This window comes from Mauremys mutica, chromosome 3, assembly GCF_020497125.1.
Source record: "Mauremys mutica isolate MM-2020 ecotype Southern chromosome 3, ASM2049712v1, whole genome shotgun sequence".
Classification (NCBI taxonomy): Eukaryota; Metazoa; Chordata; order Testudines; family Geoemydidae; genus Mauremys; species Mauremys mutica.
In genome coordinates, this window is record NC_059074.1 from 11,915,040 (window position 1) to 11,924,249 (window position 9,210).

Consider the following 9,210-nt stretch of genomic DNA (forward strand, 5'->3'; position numbering starts at 1 on the left):
GCTGAGGGACGAAGACTTGTCCAGTGGCTGGGGTGCTAACCTGGGACAGCAAAGGCTGGTGTTCAAGTCCCCATTCCACCACAGACTTTCTGTGTCACTCAGGGAATGTCTCCAGTGTGACTGGAGCATGTGTAGACGCACCTGAGCTAGCTTTAATCTAGCTAGCTTGGGTACCAACAGCAGTGGAACTGCAGTCGTATGGGCTAGCCACCCACGTACAAGCCCCTAGGGAACCTGGGTATGCAATTCAGAGGCAAGCCCATGCTTCCATAGCTTCACTGCTACTGTTATTCAAGCTCATCTTGTCTGAACCAGTGTTGATATGTCTACATAAGCTACAATCACATCTCTGATTGCAGTGTAGACATAATCTGCGTTTCTGTGCCTTGACTCTCCATCTGTAAAAAGGGGATATGGGCCTGTTCCTGCCAGAAAAGGGTGTTATGAGAATAAACTCGTTCTATCGTGTGAGGTGCTCAGATATTATAGTCATGGGGACCAGGTAAATACCTAAGATAGAAGAGGTTGCTTAAGCCTGGGGGCCTGTAGCGAGGCGGTGTGGTTCCCCGCCACCCCAGAGAGGGACGAGCCCCTTCGGACGCCAAAGTGGGTGGAGCCAGTGGAGCTTGCGCCCACCCCCAGAGGTCAGGGCGCAGGACAGGAAGTACAAAAGCCCAACCCCAGAGCTCACTAGAGGCCCAGCTGCTGGAGAAACCAGATGCCTGTGGCTGAGCTCCCGGCTGGGAGACTCCTGCAGTCTGTGACCGACCTGAGAACAGGCCAGACCAGCCGAGGCTGGATGCCGAACAGGCCCCGGAGAAGCTGTTAAGCCTGCCTGTCGCAAGTTACCCCGAGGAGCTGCCAAGCCTACAGCTCGCTGGGTACCCCTAGGAGCCCATGGTGCTTGATTCTTTGGAAGACACCGTCCAGACGCAGGTACTGCTAGAGGGGGAGGTAGGAAGTAGCTCAGGGGCAGCCGACCCTAGTCTGGCTGCAGCACTGCCAGAGCCCATGTAGCGTGTTGCAGCCAGGATCCTCACTGATGCAGCAGCGGGTCGTCTGCCACTGCTAGGGCTCTGGGCTGGGACGCAGTAGAGCGGGTGGGCCTGTGTCTCCCCTGCCACCCAACGTGTGGGTGGCCATTTCCCCCTTTCCCAGGCCCTTCGGAGCCAGGAGCTGGGCTAATGCTTCACTGTTTGCTCAGCCCCTGTCTGAGGGCCTGAGCTGCAAACTCTGTACTGCCCCGCCCTGTCCCAGGGCCTGGGCTTCCCTGAACTTACTTGTTTCCTCAGCCCTGCCTGTGAGCCTGAGCCACGGACTCTTTGCTGCCTGCCCTAACCCAGAGCCTGGGCTTATTGCTTGACAGTTTGCTCTGTCCCTGTCCAAAGACCAGAGTGTAGGACCTGCTACTGCCTGCCAACCGGGCGTGAGTAACCATTGTTTTGCCTCTACAGCTGCCGTGGCGGGAGACCTCGCGGCCAGACTAATTCCCCAAAGTAACCAGATGGACGTAGCGAGGCGGTGGGGTTCCCCACTGCCCCGGAGAGGGACGAGCTCCGGATGAACCCTTCTACAGGGCCTGATTCTCATTTGCACTAAGACCACTGTACCCCGCTCTGTCAGCGAAAAGAGTCTCCAGAGTAGGAGTCAAACATATTTCCACCCACACTAAAGCCACTTCAGAAGCCCAGAATGAAACCTATGATCTCTATGAAGAATAAGAGAGAAACATTCATGCCCCTGTAGGAATGCAATATTTATTAATTACTATTATTATTATTAAGGAAATGTAATCTAATAGTATATGTTTAATTAAAGAAGAAGAAGAGCAGAGGTTTCGGTGGCTGTTGAAATGGGATTCCTTCAGCACAGCATCACCTCCTAATCCCGACAGCATACCATGGTATGATGGTAGCAGGTGCCGATCTGCACTTCACCATCATCACAGTCATCATATCGGCATGTCCCACCTCTCTGTAGGCAGTGGTTGAGATATCGAGTCACCCGCTGGCCATTTGCTGCGCAAAGAAGAGAGCTGTGTTTGCAGTTGCAAATGCAGGGCAATATCGATTGTGACGTGCGGTCAAAGGCCCACTGATGGCGGGGAAAGACTTAATCCGATGTGCTAGAAAGGCTCACCAGCCCAGTCCAATGTCCATTGAATTCTTCCCATTGACTTCAAGGGGCTTTGGAGCGGACCACAAGTCAGATCTTTCATAAAGAGCATCAGAACAGACCAGGAGAAATTTAAACAGGAGGGAAGATTCTCCCAGTAAAGCACTAGATTAAGAGTCCGGAGACCTGGGCTCTATTCCCAGCACTGCCATTGATCTTCTGCACACGTGCCTAAATATTTTGCCTAAATTTTGGGGAAGTTCGGACCCTAATCCAGACTTTGCGCTTGGACAGACCCGTCTCTGTTTCTGGATCATCCAGGAACTGATTTACAAGTGAATTCCCTCCCAGCCTCCCTCTCCAAAGTTTCTGGGAGGAAATTGTGGCTCTGGGTTGAAATCATGCAACACTGAGTGATTATCACTCAAACCCAGAGTGAGCACTGAGAGTGAATCCTGGCTCCTGTGACGTCAAAGGGAATTTTGTAATTGACTTCAATGGGGCCAGGATTTCACCCCCTGAGTTTCACTTTAATTCTCCATTGGAACCTGAAATTCAAAGTGAAAATCAGGGGGACTGATCTCCTGCAAAGCTAACCCTCATTTGGGAACCGACACCACCAAGTTTGGCAAGGCTCCAATATTTACATCTTACCTGAAGTAAACAGGGAGATCCCTAAGAGAACAACAAGCAGAAGGTAGAGAATCCTCATGGTTTGTGGTCAGCTGGAATCACAGGGAAACTGGAGAGAGGAGACAGAAAAACAAAACTGACTCTCAGGTACATATCCACAGGTGCAGTATAAACAGCCCGACAGAAAAAGAGATACAGAGACAGATAGGTGATGAATGGATAAAAAATGAAGCTGAGGTTCCTTGAAAGATGATCACAGATCTCCAAATTGATACAATTTCCCCATTAAAGTGCAGGATGCTAATGGTCCCATGAACCATAATGGATCCTGGTCCAGGACTTGGTCTCCTGGGAGCTATGGTAATACAAATAATGAACACAGTTTGCCCAGTAAAGAGGAGGATGTTAGGAAATCTCTGAATGGTCCCATGAGCCATAATGGTGCTATGGTAATACAAATACTAATCTTCTTCTCATTTAAATCTCTCATGTTTCCTCCTTGATTCCCACAACAGTCAACAATTGTCGTGGTCTAATATCTGCATGTTTCCCACTTTCATATAAAGGCCAACCTCTCCCCCATCTCCCACCTGCAGCACCACCCAGGTATCCATGTGCCCAAATTTGTGGCATCACCTGTTCTGTCCCCATGTTGGTTGTTAGCTCCTGGAATCAGGTGTCCTTAGCACATCTGTGTGTGCTCTCAAATCACACTAATAGGGGAAGCAGATACAAATGAATGAAATGAATTGAGCTTGAGTTACCTGGTACTTACAGCTCAACACCCCTCAGACTTGCTTCAAACCAAAGGCTCAGTTGGCAACAACAGATCCACTTCCAGCTGCTGTGGCTGGCTAAGGGGCCGCTGCTACCCCCAAAAGCTGCAGAGAAGAGAAACGAGAGAGCTACTGATACTGGATTCCTTAAGAGATAAAGACAAAGAGCCCTTGAGTTCAGACAGAGTTTGCCTACAAAAGCTCATGGCATTAGGGGGAGAGGACATAGAGCCATTGAATTACCTGGAGCCTACAGTACAACACTGCTCTCACACCGTGGCTGTGCCCACAGCAATGCCCACGGTGCCTCTGCCAACCACTCGTTTGGAACCTTATTATTACAGAGAAGAATAAAATCCTGTCTTGTGATTGGCTGAAAAGGGTCATGGGACAAGTCTAGAATTTTTTCTCATTGTTTGTCTACACTAGGTCCTGCTACATTCTGGAGCAGTATTAGCCAATCAGATTACATATGTAAATGTCTCCATGCTCACTGGTTGCAATGGAGTTCAGTTCTACTTCATCGCCATTTAGCTTCTCAGAGGCACATACACATTTCTGCTCCTTGGTTGGTTCATCAGAAATAACTATTTCCCCCCTGAACTTATAGATTTCATAGATTCCAAGGCCAGAAGGAACCACTGCTCTCACACCATGGCTGTGCCCACAGCAGTGCCCACAGTGCCTCTGCCAACCACTGGTTTAGAACCTTATTATTACAAAGAAGAATAAAATCCTGTCTTGTGATTGGCTGAAAAGAGTCATGTAAAAACTCTAGAATCCCCCTCCATTGTTTGTTTACAATAGGCCCAGCTACCTGCTGGAGTATTATTAGCCAAGCAGATTGCATATATAAATATCTCCATCCTGACTGGCTGCAACAGAGTTTGGAGCTATTCATCACTTACTAGCTTCTTGGAGGCACAAACACATTTCTGCTTTCTGGCTGGCTTATCATAAGTAACTATTTTTTCCCTGGAGTTATAGATTCATAGATTCTTAGGCCATAAGGGACCATTGTGATCATCCAGTCTGACCTCCCGTCTAACACAGACCAGAGAACCGCCCTGAAATAACTCCGCTTTGAACTAGAGCACATCTTTAAAAGAAAAGCCCAGTCTTGATTTAAAAATTGCCAGTGATGGAGATTCTATCGCAACTCTTGCAAATTGTGCCAGTGATTACTAACCCTTACTTAATTACCGTGACTTCTAACTGCAAGTCCTTTTTAGAGTATTAGTTTTCAAGAAAAAACAGTTGTACTTAAGAAATGGGTAGCCAGGATTTAGTGATCTCCAGAGGCTGTCATTTAAAAAACCCAACACATAAAGAATGTATGTACAGCTGCAATCCTTAGGTTTATTTCAATGAACATCCTGATTCTCCTTTTCCTTACAACAGCACCTAGAGTCATGTAATTATGTCAGAATCTCAGCTTCCATCTTAAAAAAGTAACTCTCTAGACATCATGGCTGTGACGAAAAACTTAAAAACATGGCCTGAGTGTAACTGATGTGGTGATGTCTGCCTGAGTCTGCAGAGAGCCTGAAACATCTGCTCTGGGAGGTGTGAACTACACAATGCTTTTCAATGGAGCGTTAACATCAAGATTAACTTCTCAGGGGGGTTGGGAGGAAAGGGGAGGGGACAACTAAAACCAGTCCAGTAGAGGACTCTGAGTGTGAGTGGCAGGAGAAATAGAGTGCACTGGGTGGCACCCATCCAGGTCCTGGGATAAATACTAGGGGGTCCTGTGTTGCCAGCCCTGCTTCCTTAGAGGAGAAGAGGACCCCATGCTGGTGGTTCTGCTCCTCTGGGATGGGAAAGGAGCTGATCAGCCATCATGGCTCCAAGATGTGTGTGTCCCACAGCATGAGAGTACAGGCCCTAGATTGCCTTAAAGGGGCCTTGGATAAGATGGAAGCACACACGTGAAAGAAAACTCACACTGAGCACAGAGAATTATCAAGGGCCATCAGTGATACTGCAAGGCCCCAGAGAGTCCCCATTGAATGTGAATGGAAAAATTCTGGTCATTCAGAAATGTGGAGAGAAAGCTACATCCCAAGAGGTCTATGTTGCAGATGACCTGGGCACTGCTCTACTTGGCCACCGGCAATCACAGCCCTTGGCCTGATTATAAGGATAGAACCAGTCTCCATGGACCTAAAACATGAGATTAGAAAGAGATTCCCAAAATTATTCCAAGGCCGGGGAAATTAGAGGGAACATAAAAATGGCCATATTGGGTCCGGCCTATGGTCCGTCTCACCAATATCCTGTTGTCTGACAGTGAGGGAATGAGGGAGAATCCCACATTAAACTTATACCAAAGGCAAAGCCAGTTGCTCTGTAGCTCTGTTGACACCTAGGAGAGGGGAGATCACTCAGGGTGAAAGCAGAGCTCAGCCGCATGGAGCAGATGGGTATAATTTCCAGAGCGGACGCCTCAGCTGAACAGGCAGGGCAGCAGTCCCCAAACCAGACAAAGTTCAGCTCTGTGTAGACCTTACCGAGCTTCGGTCAGGACTACATTAGTATGAATTGCAGCCCTCTGACTCCAGCAGACGGATCAAAAGGAGATAGTTACCTTCACCCCGATTCTTTAAACACTTAGGCACTTTACTACTGTGAATAGCTCCACGGACTTCAAATGACTCCCAGCACTAAAATTAAGCAGGTGTTTATGTGTTTGCAGGATCGGGACCTAAGATTGTAAACTTTTCGGGTCAAGGACCATCTTTTTGTTCTGTGTTTGTACAGCACCTAGCACGGTGGGGCCCTGGTCCATGGTTGAGGCCCCAGGTGCTTCCACAATATTGTCCCTTTTTGACCCAAGTGGATAGTCAAAGTGCAAGGCCCTGGAAGTAGACATTGACAGAGTCTGGTATTTTCTTTGATGCCATCTTGTTTATTTACAAGTAATGTACAAAGACCTGCTCCTCCAATTGCAGGAACCAAGAACAAAAGTTGCAGTACCTTAGCTTACAGCTCCAAGCCTCTGTAGCCAACAGACCCAAAATCTCTTTCCTTAGCTTTCTCCAGGGTCACATCGTGCTACTTCTTGGCTTTCTTGCTTTTTGCCTCTGCCCCTCTCTGACACATAGCTACCCGAAACAAAACTCCGCAAACCCCCACCCACGCACTTAGTCCCAAAACTCCTGCATGGGTTCACAATCCCTTTTCTCTTAAGTGGCGGGAACTTGTGGTTAACTTATCCTCACAATTATATTAACTGAAGTGTGTGTTCACACCCGTCAATGCCACTGAGATTTTAATGGGATCCACAATGAGGTTTCACCCCACTCATAACAACACAAATGACAATAGTAAATACATTTCCTACTTTTCCACATTGAGGTCAGCTGAGTCCTAGTCCAGTGACGCACCCACTACACCAGGGGTTCTCAACCTTTTTCTTTCTAAGCCTGCCACCCTCCACATGTTATAAAAACTCCACGGCCCACCTGTGCCACAATAACTGTTTTTCTGCATATAAAAGCCAGGGCCAGCATTAAGGGGTAGGAAGCAGGGCAGCTGTCTGGAAGCTATGTTGCTCAGGCTTCGGCTTCAGCCCGGGTGATGAGGCTCAGAGCCCCGGGCTGCAGTCCCACGTGGTGGGATTATGGCTTTCTGCCCTGGGCCCCAGCAAATCTAATGCCGGCCCTGCTTGATGGACCCCCTAAAACCTGCTTGTGGCCCTCCAGGGGGCCCCAGGCCCCTGGTTGCGCACAACTGCCTCCTGGGCAGCTTGAGGCCTTTATCCAGCATCCTGCCTTCCACAAATACCTACTGTGAGGGCATCTGCCTAGTGCAGGGGGACTGTCTTTGCTTCCAACGCACAATGGTCAGACTCAGCAGGCTGGTCCTCCTGCCCCCAGACCTACTTTCCCACTTCTCCTATGATACCCTTGCTGGTCCCAACCCCCCCGGCCAGGGGCGGCTCCAGGCACCAGCACGCCAAGCGCGTGCCTGGGGCGGCAAGCCACGGGGGGCGCTCTGCCGGTCGCCGCGAGGGTGGCAGGCAGGTTGCCTTCGGCGGCATGCCTGCGGAGGGTCCGCTGGTCCCGCGGCTTCAGCAGACCTCCCGCAGGCATGCCGCCGAATCCGCGGGACTGGGGACCTCCCGCAGGCGTGCCGCTGAATCCGCGGGACCGGGGACCTCCCGCAGGCAAGCCGCCGAAGGCAGCCTGCCTGCCGTGCTTGGGGCGGCAAAATACCTAGAGCCGCCCCTGCCCCCAGCAATGCCATTTACCAAGGTTGTGTGCAATCAGTACCAGGCACCCTGGCAGGTGGCAGTGGCAGATGTGTACCCTGGTGATGCAATGTGGCATAGAGGTACTTATGCCACCTGGTAAGGCAATTCCACTGGACTGTTTCCTGGGAATTCTTCCCCCGACCCCGACCCCTGGGCACCAGGAGGCATAAGAACATAAGAAAGGCTGTACCGGGTCAGACCAAAGGTCCATCTAGCCCAGTATCTGTCTACCGACAGTGGCCAATGCCAGGTGCCCCAGAGGGAGTGAACCTAACAGGCAATGATCAAGTGATCTCTCTCCTGCCATCCATCTCCATCCTCTGAGGAACAGAGGCTAGGGACACCATTCTTACCCATCCTGGCTAATAGCCATTTATGGACTTAGCCACCATGAATTTATCCAGTCCCCTTTTAAACATTGTTATAGTCCTAGCCTTCACAACCTCCTCAGGTAAGGAGTTCCACAAGTTGACTGTGCGCTGCGTGAAGAAGAACTTCCTTTTATTTGTTTTAAACCTGCTGCCTATTAATTTCATTTGGTGACCCCTAGTTCTCGTATTATGGGAATAAGTAAATAACTTTTCCTTATCCACTTTCTCAACATCACTCATGATTTTATATACCTCTATCATATCCCCCCTTAGTCTCCTCTTTTCCAAGCTGAAGAGTCCTAGCCTCTTTAAACTTTCCTCGTATGGGACCCTCTCCAAACCCCTAATCATTTTAGTTGCCCTTTTCTGAACCTTTTCTAGAGGCATCCTAGGCTGTGGCTGGATAGCCTGGCCACTCCATCTGCGTGAAGTGTTGCCAGACTGGGGACAAGGCTGCTTCTGCAGGGTCCCCTCCTTCAACACTGCAGGATGGTCCTAACGTCATCACCTGCTCCTCTGCCTGCATCTCTTTGTGCCAGTAAAGAACCCACACAAAGTTCTCCCAAGAAGGACCACACAAAGAGCTCTGTGCCAGGAACATTTGAGGCACCAGAATACTCTGTATGCATGATAACCCTTCCACATGTTATCTCGTGAGCTTCCCACCACAGAAAGAAAATTTCACCCACACTGGAAAGTCCACGAATAATAAGCGGTTATTTACCAGCTGGGTTTGATCTGAAAAATCATTAGTGACACCAGCAAAATAATGATGGGCCTGGAGGGACAATGAATCTGGACATTAATTGAATTATGAAGTCAACATATTGTGAAGTCAAAAGTGCCTATGTGCCTAAAGCCCCTTGACTTCAGAGGGAGTTAGGTATGTCAGCACTTTTCAGAACCCCAGTAAATATCTAGCTGCATCCTTAGGTGTCTAAATACCTTTAAAAATCTGGCCCCGTAGCCTCAGCTGCAAACTGACCTAGCTCCGTGATGCTGGCCCTGTGCATTGTTCCATAGTCTCTTATTTCCTTCACTGTTACCGCCACTGTGG

General features: G+C 49.3%; 1 long non-coding RNA gene across 2 annotated transcripts; it reads right to left on the reverse strand.

The window, feature by feature from the left end:
- Positions 1 to 2,822: 2,822 nt before the first annotated feature.
- LOC123367618 lies at positions 2,823 to 3,864 on the reverse strand. 2 transcript variants are annotated; one of them, XR_006578559.1, is made up of 3 exons: positions 3,768 to 3,864; positions 3,524 to 3,629; positions 2,823 to 2,857 (listed from the first exon to the last, which is right to left on the reverse strand). It is a non-coding gene; the product is annotated as an uncharacterized LOC123367618 (long non-coding RNA). The 2 variants fall into 2 exon arrangements; XR_006578558.1 differs by having other exon boundaries at positions 2,828 to 2,857; positions 3,513 to 3,629.
- Positions 3,865 to 9,210: the final 5,346 nt, after the last annotated feature.